The following is a 12,182-nucleotide window of genomic DNA, read 5'->3' as shown; positions in this document are numbered from 1 at the left end:
CAACACCTCGGCAGTCAGCAACAATTTATTGGTTGCGAATACAGGAGAAGAATTTGTGCGTTTTCTTGTGATTTGGGCGAGGGAAGATAAATCTGGTCGCCACCCCTACCCTTTATGATTTGCAAGGATTTGCAATGAATGCCCAGGAATCTGCAATTTCGTGAAATTGTACTTTGCAAAAGAGACCTGCAAAGTAGAAGTGTATTGGACATCTGTGTCATTTGGTCAGCATGTGTCTCCTTAACATTTACTTGAATGCAGATTTCTCAGTGACATTGTTGGTAACCAGTAGTGTTTTTGGCAGTCATGTGTTTTTTAAGGGTAGCATCCTATCTGCACTGCTCCTACTTGTAGTACATCAGCTATGTGCTTGATATTATGTATTTTTGTTTGTTCTTCTTCTTTTTCTTCTTCTTGTTATTCTTCTTCTTCTTCTTGTTCTTCTTCTGCTGCTTCTTCTTTTTTTTTTCTTTACTAAGGAGGCTCCCATGACAATTTCCAGGTATGTTGATTTTCCTTCCTACAGTACCTTATTATCCCAGATAGTTGCCATCATCCACTGACAAGGCACCCAATATTGGCCCAACTTTTCAGCTTTATTATTTTTTTAATTTGGCCTGAGTAATGATACTCATGGGCCTTCATTTTGTGGACAGAAGACTCTTTCTCAGAGTCTGGGTGTTTGCACTATGCGCGAAGAGTAAGACTGTTTGTCCCCGTAGGAAATGAGAAAGGTTAAAATTAAGTTCCTCATCTACATGGGCCAAGGTTCTGGGGTGGAGCGCTCTAGCTAGATGGCTATTGTGCGTTCCAGGTATGGGAGAGTTCACACAAGCACAGCAGAGTTCTGTGAGCACAGAAAGACAGAAATGGCAAAAGAGGGCATACAGAAAGAATGAAAACCATGTTCAAAGGGTGGAAATTCCTAAAGGATTTTTATCAGGGCAACAAAACTTTATTTAACATCTTGCCATTCCAATACTGACCTTATATTCAAGAATCCAAAACAACACTGATTTTGAGAAGGAGTTCATTATTTGCACTGCATCTAATTAGGGAATTCGTTCTTGTTAGACCTGTCAGTCATAGGGTAGCCTTCCCTCAAACTGTATGCCCTCCTCCCCCTATTTTTGATGATCTCGCTTTTGCTGGCCTTAGGACTCTGCACACTTTACCACTGCTACCAGTGCTAAAGTGCATGTGCTCACTCCTTAAAACATGGTAACCTTGGCTCATCCCTAATTGGCATATTTAAATTACTTGTCAGTCCCTAGGACCGTGGTACACCATGTACCCAGGGCCTATAAATTAAATGCTAGTTGTGGGTCTGCAACACTGATTGTGCTATCCACTAAGGTAGCCCTTCAAACATCTCTCAGGCCTGCAGTTGTGGCCGGCATGGCTCGCAGGTGTGTGTGCAGGCGTGGGGTTGGTCATGGGGGGTCACGTTGGGGGTCACGATTACGCGATTGCGGGAAGAAGCACAATTTAATAAAGTTAATAAAAATAACTTACCTTGCCGCTGCCTGATCCTTCATCTCTGCTCCTGCTCTCCTGCCTCCGACTTCAGGAACAGGAAGCAGGCAGACAGGCTCCCTCCCCTAAGCCAATCACCACATTGTGATTGGTCTGAGCGCCGTGACACGGCACTCAGCCAGGGGCTGGAGGGGTGGGAATGTTCTCCATGCAGGCCAACCTCTACTATAGGATAACATTGGAGTAACCTTATTAAATTTAATAGGCTGTAATTTCCAAATGGGAGGAGGGGACCAGTTCATGTTTGGTGTCATTGGAATTGTAATGAAAAATCCCCTTTCCGGGTAAAGTCGATTTTAGAATACAATTGAAAATGCCACCTTTAGAAAGCTTTATAACGCAATACAAAGGCAATCACACTCAAAATGAACCAGGGTATTAAAATAATACCTGAAATAACAATGGTCCCTAATGGTATAATACATTTATACTTGCTGCACAAATAAGCACAATTGCATGGTGTAACAGTTTGGAGGATGCAAAAAGAAGAAGTAACACAAAATAGTAAAACACCGGTTATGGCAAAAGGAATAGTAAACTGTATTTTACAATACCAATATGTAAGGTGCATGATGCCTCATGTGAAAAGGAACCAGAAAAATGAGTAATGAAAACAATACAATTATACAAACAATACAACAAAAGAAAAATTGAGGTTTCCAAACAATAACAAATGACCAAAGAAATGTATATATATATGTATTACCTACTGGCGGTCGTAGGAATAGTTGGGACCTAGTTTCCATAGGAAAAGCATTTTTTGTCTTGGTTATAACTTTGGCATCGTTTGACCAATCTGCATGAAATTTTGCCCAAAAAGTTTCACGGTGGATACTATTGATTGGGAACATTTGGGGATGATACGTACAGTGGGGATCGGTAATTTGGGGCGTGAAATGGGTTGTATTTGTAGTGTTAGATCCAACAGGAACCTTTACCCATCTCTACAGCCTGAACCGCTAACGGACTTACTACACATTTGGCAGGGAGGTAGATGTCAGTTCAAGGAAGTGCCTTTTGCTTATTTTATGTAAATCCATTCAGTAGTTTTTGAGAAATTTAGGTTTAAAATTATAGTCATATCTCTGGCTGCAGATAATTTGCAGTGGTTTCACGATGAATTACGATCAATCACGAATGCACGCACCAACAGGAATGCTCTGAAAGGCTGGTCCCAACCTGAATTGAAAGGTTATCTATCGGGAACGGTTCCTGAGGCTGAAAATGTGTGTGAAAGCCCATATAAGGGGTCAGAGTGGAGATACTCTGATCCCATGGTTGAGAAATGGAGCTGTTAGTGACCCAAGTTATGTGTCCGAAATTGATTTTTTTAATCACACTCGATATTTGCGACAATACCAAGACCGTTAGCACGACCTCCCGTATACCATTGCTGGGACATCGCGACTATAAACGTCATTGTGAATATTGGTGAATCATTAATGCGCATTCTTATAGAGATATTGAAATTCTGATAAATGCTTTTATAGAGTTATATAGTGAGTTATTTACTGTGATGGTTGGAATTAATTATATAGTTATAATCTTTTAATGTGGTGGTGACTATTGAAATGCTGCTTTTGCTTTCCGTTTTCGCGACGTAACCACAGGGACCGCGATGAGTGACATCATCGTGATCCCCAGAGTCACTGCAAACACGGGAAATAGGTTTAAGAGAAGGTAGTTCTAGAAATACACTAGAAAATCATGAGTTTGAAGTGTACAGTAATAAACCTCTAGTGTGTAGAATACTGTAATGTTTGTGCATATATGTGTTTTCCCTTTATGAAAAAGACGCGATCGTCTAGGTTAACGGCATCATGCGACATCTCGAATAACCGCAAAAAGAGAAAATAGTTCTGAACAATGGTTTTTAAAGAAACTTAGTACAAAAATATGAGTTTAAAAAGGCTTTGAAAGAAGTGTGTAAATAGTCATATGTGAAGGGGAATGTTCAGAATGAATTATTTTACATATACATTTTTGGATGTGTTGGTGGTCATTGAATGTTTTCCACTTTTGCGACGTAACTGCGGGGACCACAATGAGCAACATCATTGCGATATCCAGAGTCACTGCGAAAACGAAAAATAGGTTTTAGAGATGGTTGTTGTAAAAATACACAAAAATATTAGTAACACTACCCACGCACACAGGCAATTACCCAATCACTACATTTGCGCTCATCCAATCACTCAGGAACTATTTATGCACTCATAGATTTACCCAGGCACCACTGCTGTACTCATTCAAACATCCATGCCCCAGTTTTACATTCATTCAATTATTTATTCACCAGTCATATACTCATTCCAACATATATACTTAATTTATCTTTTTTTAACTGTGTAAGCCGGTTCCAAGAGGAATCTTTTTGTTTTTTAAGGCTTTAGTAAAGTTTAAATTTTTGTTGTTGTTATTATTAATAGCAAAAATGGCAACTGGGACAGCAGGAATTGAAAAAAAACATGCACTGAAAATGTGCAAAACATATAAAAGAGAAAAAAAAAATAGCATGTATGCTGTTTAGCAGCATTGTGAATAGCTGTAAAAGACTGCTCACAAGCTCTCATGACAACACTACAGTCCATGCAGTATGTGGTCATTCTTGCCATCTCTGGAACCATATATGTTACAGTACTCTGCACCTCAGAAGGGAGTTTTTGACCAGGAATTGTTGCTGCTGCTACTGAAGTAGATGGTCCTCCAGCTTCCCTCTTCTTGATCGCCCGTTGGAGATTGTTTTTATGAAAGACCAGTTCTTCCTGCAAATTGTGCACCTGATGGAATTGTGAAAAAATCCCAAGTCACACTGGCTCTCTTTTGTGGAGGTTCTCGTTCTTCCGGGCCTTCACTGTCCACCTCCTCTACATCCTGGTCCAGCTGTTGTTCCTGCTGACCCCCATCTCCTTGCTGTGTTGCCATTCTGAAAAAAACTGCAAAAATGTTCCACTGCAAAATTAATCCATCTGCTCTGAATGAAGTTTTATGAAAGAAGATTCAAGAAGGAGCAGTGGGTGTGTACTTTCTATTGATTATGCTTATATCATACAATCATATTCCTTGCTTTCCTGGTCAAGTGATATTCGCGGTGACCGAAATTGTTGCGGTTACCACGGTGGAGCGGAAATGTAAAATATAATTTTAAAGTAGTTTTGTTTAAAATGGAAGGAAAAGCAGAACTTGCAATATAATAGTGAAGAGCTATACTAAACTTGTTCACACTACCTCTACATATATGTTTCAGAGTTGTTGAAAAATTCGCGCTATCCGTGACTACTGACGTCATCGCGACTTCCTCTGTATTCACGGAAACGGGAAAAGTGTTTGGAGGCGATTAATCTGGAAAACTCACCAGAAAAATATATGTTCAAAAAGTACACTAATAAAGCTCCACTGGTAAACATACGGTAGAATATGTATATGCATATATATGTATATATATTACCTACTGGTGGTCGCCAGTAGGTAGTTATAGTTAGGACCTATTTTCCATAGGAAATCCTCAACATTCTATTCCCAATAAGTCTGTCGCCGGTTGACGAATCTTCATGAAATATTCCAAACTTTTGGCCAGCTCCGGTCCACTCCTATCCTGAAAGTTTCGTGGTGATTTGTCAAGCGGGGGCTGAGAAATAAGGGGGATCCAAAAACGTGTTTTCCCCATGCATTTTACCATAGGACCTGTTGATGCAGCTACAGCCCGAACTGCTAAACGGAATTACACCAAATTTGGCAAAGAGGTAGCCCTCAGTTCAGACTCATGCCTTTTGCATAAATGGTGTAAATCCGTTCAGTAGTTCCTGAGAAAATTAGAGTAAAAAAGATAGATATATCTATGGCCTCGGAGGATCCGCGCACCCTAAGCGCACCCTCCCCGAACCGAGCGCGCACCCTCCCGATCACGCGCTGAATGCTAATTGGCTGTCAAGTGTCTGTCTACATTCGAAACCAGGAACTGTTGGCAGCCATTTTGTGCCTCGGTAGAAGCGAGGCTGAAGAAGTAAGGGGAATAAGTGTTTAAAACATATAAAGGGGGTAGGGTAGAAATACTCTAACCCTCTAGTGTTGCTTAGGGGGTCACAGAAGGACCCCCTGGGGCACCCTTTTTTTTTTTAAATGGCGAAATGCGCGCAGGGTGCGCTGTTCCTAGTGCGTGGGGGGCGCGGATCCTAAAAAAATGGAAAAAAAATTAAAAATAAAGTTTTGAAAACATAATTTATAAAATATAAAAAAAAAATATAAAACTATATTTAAAAACATTAACAATTTTTTTTTAAACGGCAAAATGCATGCAGGGTGCGCGGTTCCTAGCGCGTTGGGTGCACGGATCCCCAAAAAATTGATAAATAAAATAAAAATAACGTTTTGAAAATATAGTTTAAAAAATATTTAAAAAAATATAAAACTATATTTTAAAACATTAACAATTTTTTTTTAAAAACCCAATACAAACAATTTTTTTTTAATTTTTAAAAGAATTCATTGAAAAAATAAGTTAAGAAAAGTGATAAAAAAGTATTTTAAAAAAACATATTTAAAGGAATTGACACACTGAAATTGAAAAATTTAGAAATTCAATGAAAATCATTAAACATCATAGCTCTAGAGATAAATTATAGATAGGAATTAGCATTTAAAAAACCTTTGAAATTCACTGAAAAAACCATAGGTTTCATGCAAGTTATAGTTAGGAATTGGTATTTAAAAAACCTTAGAAATTCACTGAAAAAACCATAGGTTTCAGGGGTGTTATAGTTAGCTGGACATTTCCCTCGTACAAAACCCTAGAAATTCCCCTGTTATAGTTAGTTCAGCTAATTCTAACTGGGTTTTACGTCCGCTTCTTCGAGAGTGCCTAACTTGTTAGGAAACAGCCCTTCAAACACTTTACTATCTAATAAGGTGTATGGGGAGATTGAATCGAACTTGTTATCCACTGTGATAGTGCATTCCGGAAATTTGACCATACTATCCTTATCTTCTACTTGGAACACCAGTTTGGTGTCTGCAGCTACGGTTTCTGCTTCTATCAGAGAAAATCTCTCTTTGAATTTTCATGACATGCTCTGGATATGTGTCCTTTCTTTCCACACTTGTGGCATGTCGCATTTCTTGTTGGACAAGAAGGACTGTTGGCTAAATGTGCTGGGTTTCCACACCTATAACACTTAGGTGCCGATCACGATCCTGCAAAAACCGGGTACGAACCGTCGGACGGAGCACAATCTCCGCCCGACGCGTACCCGGTCGTCAATTTTCACAAACAAGGAATTACGATTCGCACGGGTACACCATTACCGTACGAATCGTAAAAAAGCCCGACCGAACAAAAAAACACCTACCAATGCGATCCGGGAAAGCGCCGACCTGACGTCGGGACGCTCGCAGCCAGCCATTCACGACCCAGGAATCACGATTCGCACCGACGTCACCCCGCACGGTGAATATTTTGCGGCAGCCAAAAACTGCCGGGAAATCAGGACGACGCGAACAAGGACCACCAGTACGCGACGGACAGACGACGACGCGAACAAGGAGGACCAGTACGTGACGGACACACAGGACGACGCCACCAAGGAGGACCCGTACGCGACAGGACGACGCGATCAAGGAGGACCCGTACGCGACAGGACGACGCGAGCAAGGAGTACCAGTACGCGACGGACAGACATGGACCCGAACCTACGAGTCATCCCTGCCCTCATAGCAGTACACCTCCTCTACAGGTTACGACGCAGACGCCGCAGAAGGTCAGAATCACTAAGGGAGGGGGGAAAGTGGGGTGGGGTGGGGGGGGCACGACCAGGGCAGGCCACAAAACAACCACATAAGTCACACACCACACATGGCCTGGACATACCTGACTCCCATGCCCTGGTCACCACGAGGGGGTGGGGGCGTGTCCTGATAAGCCAGCGACCGCCACAACGGAAGTCCGTCACCACGCGAACCGGCAACACAACCAGACAGGTACGTTCCGTACCCACGCCTGAAGAGCGTGGGTACGAGTCGGACCACGCCCACACACGTCACCCCAACAATGGCGGGATGGATCGCACCCACGTGGCAAAGGCCTGGGTACGGGCCGCACAAACATCACATAGCGTGGGGACGGATATGTACGGACCCTACCCCCACCCCGTATGCAAGGAGCGTACCCCCCACCCCAACAGTGCAAGTACGACGCGAACCCTCACCCGCGTATGCAAGGAGCGTACCCCCCAGCCCAACAGTGTAAGTACGACCCGTACCCCCACCCGCGTATGCAAGGAGCGTACCCCCCATGCCAACAGTGTTAGTACGACCCGTACCCCCACCCGCGGACGTACGGAGCGTACCCCCACCCCAACAGTGTACGTTCGACCCGTACCCTCACCCGCGTATGCATGGAGCGTACCCCCCAGCCCAACATTGTAAGTACGACCCGTACCCCCACCCGCGTATGCAAGGAGCGTACCCCCCATGCCAACAGTGTTAGTACGACCCGTACCCCCACCCGCGGACGTACGGAGCGTACCCCCACCCCAACAGTGTAAGTTCGACCCGTACCCTCACCCGCGTATGCAAGGAGCGTACCCCCCATGCCAACAGTGTAAGTACGACCCGTACCCCCACCCGCGGACGTACGGAGCGTACCCCCACCCCAACAGTGTAAGTTCGACCCGTACCCTCACCCGCGTATGCATGGAGCGTACCCCCCATGCCAACAGTGTAAGTACGACGCGAACCCTCACCCGCGTATGCAAGGAGCGTACCCCCCAGCCCAACAGTGTAAGTACGACCCGTACCCCCACCCGCGTATGCATGGAGCGTACCCCCCATGCCAACAGTGCAAGTACGACGCGAACCCTCACCCGCGTATGCAAGGAGCGTACCCCCCAGCCCAACAGTGCAAGTACGACGCGAACCCTCACCCGCGTATGCAAGGAGTGTACCCCCCATGCCAACAGTGTTAGTACGACCCGTACCCCCACCCGCGTATGCAAGGAGCGTACCCCCCATGCCAACAGTGTTAGTACAACCCGTACCCCCACCCGCGGACGTACGGAGCGTACCCCCACCCCAACAGTGTAAGTTCGACCCGTACCCTCACCCGCGTATGCATGGAGCGTACCCCCACCACACCAGTGTAAGTAGACTCGTACCCTCACCTCGAATGCATTGAGCGTACCCCCACCGTGTATGTGCCAAGCGTACACATCCTGAAATCGGAGGTGTGTGTGCAGAGTCCACCCAGCAGTGCCCTGAGACAGGAGGGGTGGGTGTGGAGTCCTCCCAGCAGTGCCCTTAGACAGGAGGGGTGTGTGCAGAGTCCTCCCAGCAGTGCCCTGAGACAGGAGGGGTGGGTGCCTATCACTCCCAGCAGTGCCCTGAGACAGGAGGGGTGTGTGCAGAGTCCTCCCAGCAGTGCCCTGAGACAGGAGGGGTGGGTGCCTATCACTCCCAGCAGTGCCCTGAGACAGGAGGGGTGTGTGCAGAGTCCTCCCAGCAGTGCCCTGAGACAGGAGGGGTGTGTGCAGAGTCCTCCCAGCAGTGCCCTGAGACAGGAGGGGTGGGTGTGGAGTCCTCCCAGCTGTGCCCAGAGACAGGAGGGGTGGGTGTGGAGTCCTCCCAGCAGTGCCCTGAGACAGGAGGGGTGTGTGCAGAGTCCACCCAGCAGTGCCCTGAGACAGGAGGGGTGTGTGCAGAGTCCTCCCAGCAGTGCCCTGAGACAGGAGGGGTGGGTGTGGAGTCCTCCCAGCAGTGCCCTGAGACAGGAGGGGTGGGTGCCTATCACTCCCAGCAGTGCCCTGAGACAGGAGGGGTGTGTGCAGAGTCCTCCCAGCAGTGCCCTGAGACAGGAGGGGTGTGTGCAGAGTCCTCCCAGCAGTGCCCTGAGACAGGAGGGGTGGGTGTGGAGTCCTCCCAGCTGTGCCCAGAGACAGGAGGGGTGGGTGTGGAGTCCTCCCAGCAGTGCCCTGAGACAGGAGGGGTGTGTGCAGAGTCCACCCAGCAGTGCCCTGAGACAGGAGGGGTGTAACACATGTGTGTGAGGCCAGAATTATCCACATGCATACTGGCTACAAGGGAACATGTCCCCATGAACTCATGTCAACAGACTCCACACACAAGTACAGTGATCATCAAGGATGCCACGATTGTTGCAGGTGGAGACATGGCCCTGCATGCATGGCCAAAGTAGAAGGGCTCCGTCACACACACAGCTCATGTAGACACAGCTCTGCGCTAAACATTGGGAACACCCTGCAGGGAAGAAAGCTGGGTACACAGAGGAAGGAATACACCCTGGGACAAGTGCACCATGCAGTAACTGCTTACATGAACAAAGAAAGTTCGCCAACACCTTGTGATGGCACACAGATCCCAGGGTCCCACCAATGAGCAGTACACTACTACATATCCCACACACCCAAACCCTTACACACCACCAAAAACCATGTAGCAGCCCCACCAACACCAATACCAGCATAGCAGTAGTGTGATAATGAAAACAAAATTAAGCTTTATTCAGCATGAGCACAATGTCCGTGGATCGCAGGCAGTTCAATCTTCACAAAGCCCATAGGGCAGTCAATGATTCTCAGCTGGATGGGGGACACAGTGGGATGCGTGTCCCCTACCTTGCCTGCACAGTCAAATGGCATCGTCTTCCACACTGGTGAGGGCATCAGGGGGGGGGGAAGCAACAGGCACCGCAGGGACATCAGGGCAAAGGGGCGGTGTTGTGGGTGCAGGGATGGAGGACTCCACCACAGGGGGTGGGTCAGTGCCAAAGGCGGAGGCCAGGATGGCACTACACACCTTTGCAAGGTCCTCCAGGGAGTCCCCTGCACCCGAAGGGACCTCAGGCCCCAAGGAGGGGGGGGGGTCAGAGGGATGGGTCGCAGCGCCACCGGGGGAGGGTGGAGACAGGGGGGGAGACTCAACCACCCTGACCGTGGACCTCCTTGACCGCTTGCGTGGTGGTGTAACTGTGGGGCTCAGGGACAGAGCGGCCATGAAGGAGTCCTTGGGGGAGATGTGGCCAGGAGAGCTGAGGGGAGGGGATTTGGAGGGAGTGGACTGGGTGGAATGCGGACTCCCACTATGGCTGCGTGTCACACGTTTGCCCCCCGACCCAGTGGGTGTGCCTACCTCACCCTGTGTGTGCGTGTCAGGAGGAGTGCGGTGGACCTTCCCTGCTGGTGTGGTGCCCGTGTCCGTTGAAGTGGGTGCATGCCGACGTCTGGGTGTACGTGGGACAGGCATGGGAGTGGGAAGTGTGGATGGGGCAGGGGTAGGTGGGGGGAGGTCGCGCTGCAGGAGACCCACTGCTGCAGTCAGTGTGGAGTCGATGGACCTCAGCAAGTTGCGTTGGTCAGCCTGCGACGAATGAATGCCCTCCAAGAAAGCCTCGATGTTGGTGAGGGTTTTGCCGTGGGCATGGAGGACATTAAGGATCGCAGCCTGACCAACCTGCAGTTGCCGCTGGATGTCCACAGACTCTGCATTGGCGGCAGCAGTGGAGACAGGGGCAGGGGGTGCGGTGCCTGGCAGGAAGGAGACATGCTGTGACCGGGCACGCTGGGAAGGGACACGAGCAAGTGGGAGGCGGCTGGTGGGAACTGAGGGGGCGGTGCGAGGTGTTGTTCCGCTGTCAGCTGCTGGTGCAGCCACCGCCCACTCGGAGACATACTCCTCGGACCTGTCAGCTTCGTATTCTGACGTGCCAGTCGACAGGTCCTCGGCCGCACTATCCTCCACCTCTGTCCCACTCGATGTGCCAGCCCCGATGTCACGGCTGGCACTGGTGCTCGGTCCCTCCGCCTTGCCTGTGTCCATGTCTCCCTCTGTGTCCCCCGACGATGCTGTGGGCAGGGTGGAGAGACAGAAATTAATCAGACAGCTGTACACATCAGTCACATGAGTACAATCGACATAGGTAACACTGCATAGCCTGAAAAGGAAGATCCCTAACATCTACTAAACAAGGTACCGATGTAGGGCATGAAACACACAGTTGGTTGAGCCACCATGCCACTGAAATACCATGGAGAGCATGAGACAATAGCTAAACACAGGAAACGGAGTCTGACATAGCACCCAGGCCCTGGGGACAATCCTGCACTGCATCTGCACCACACAGCGTTGGCGAAAATACCGATGACCAGGGACCATATCCATGAACTTGAGACACATGCTGCATAGGTAATGCTGAAAACATGCCCAACATGACTCGGTCACTGCACATTGCGTGTGTGTCCAGACACATCACACACTGCCCAGACCCAGCAAGTAGAAATCAGGATTTGACACATAGGCATTGCCCGCACCAACAAGACCCTACACGAGGCAAATTGTTGAGACACAGGTGGCACCAACATCTCATAGTCTGGCTGATACACACAGGGGCAGGCAAAAAGCAAGAGTGTACGCCAAACAGCCAAGGTGCGCCTGTACAAATAATGAGGTACCAGTGCCCATCCTCAGATGAGTATAACAAGACACACAGGCACTGGCAACTGTGAGTATGTAGAAGGACAATCAGGTCAGGCTGCACAGTGGACACCTGTACAAAATAGCACGTCTATATACATGGTGACAGGGGACAATGGCACAGAGCACAACCTACGCTGTAGACACTGAGATTGTCCACGTTTATG

This window comes from Triturus cristatus, chromosome 4_2 (assembly GCF_964204655.1).
Source record: "Triturus cristatus chromosome 4_2, aTriCri1.1, whole genome shotgun sequence".
Lineage (NCBI taxonomy): Eukaryota > Metazoa > Chordata > Amphibia > Caudata > Salamandridae > Triturus > Triturus cristatus.
Note: the sequence above shows the minus strand (reverse complement) of the source record.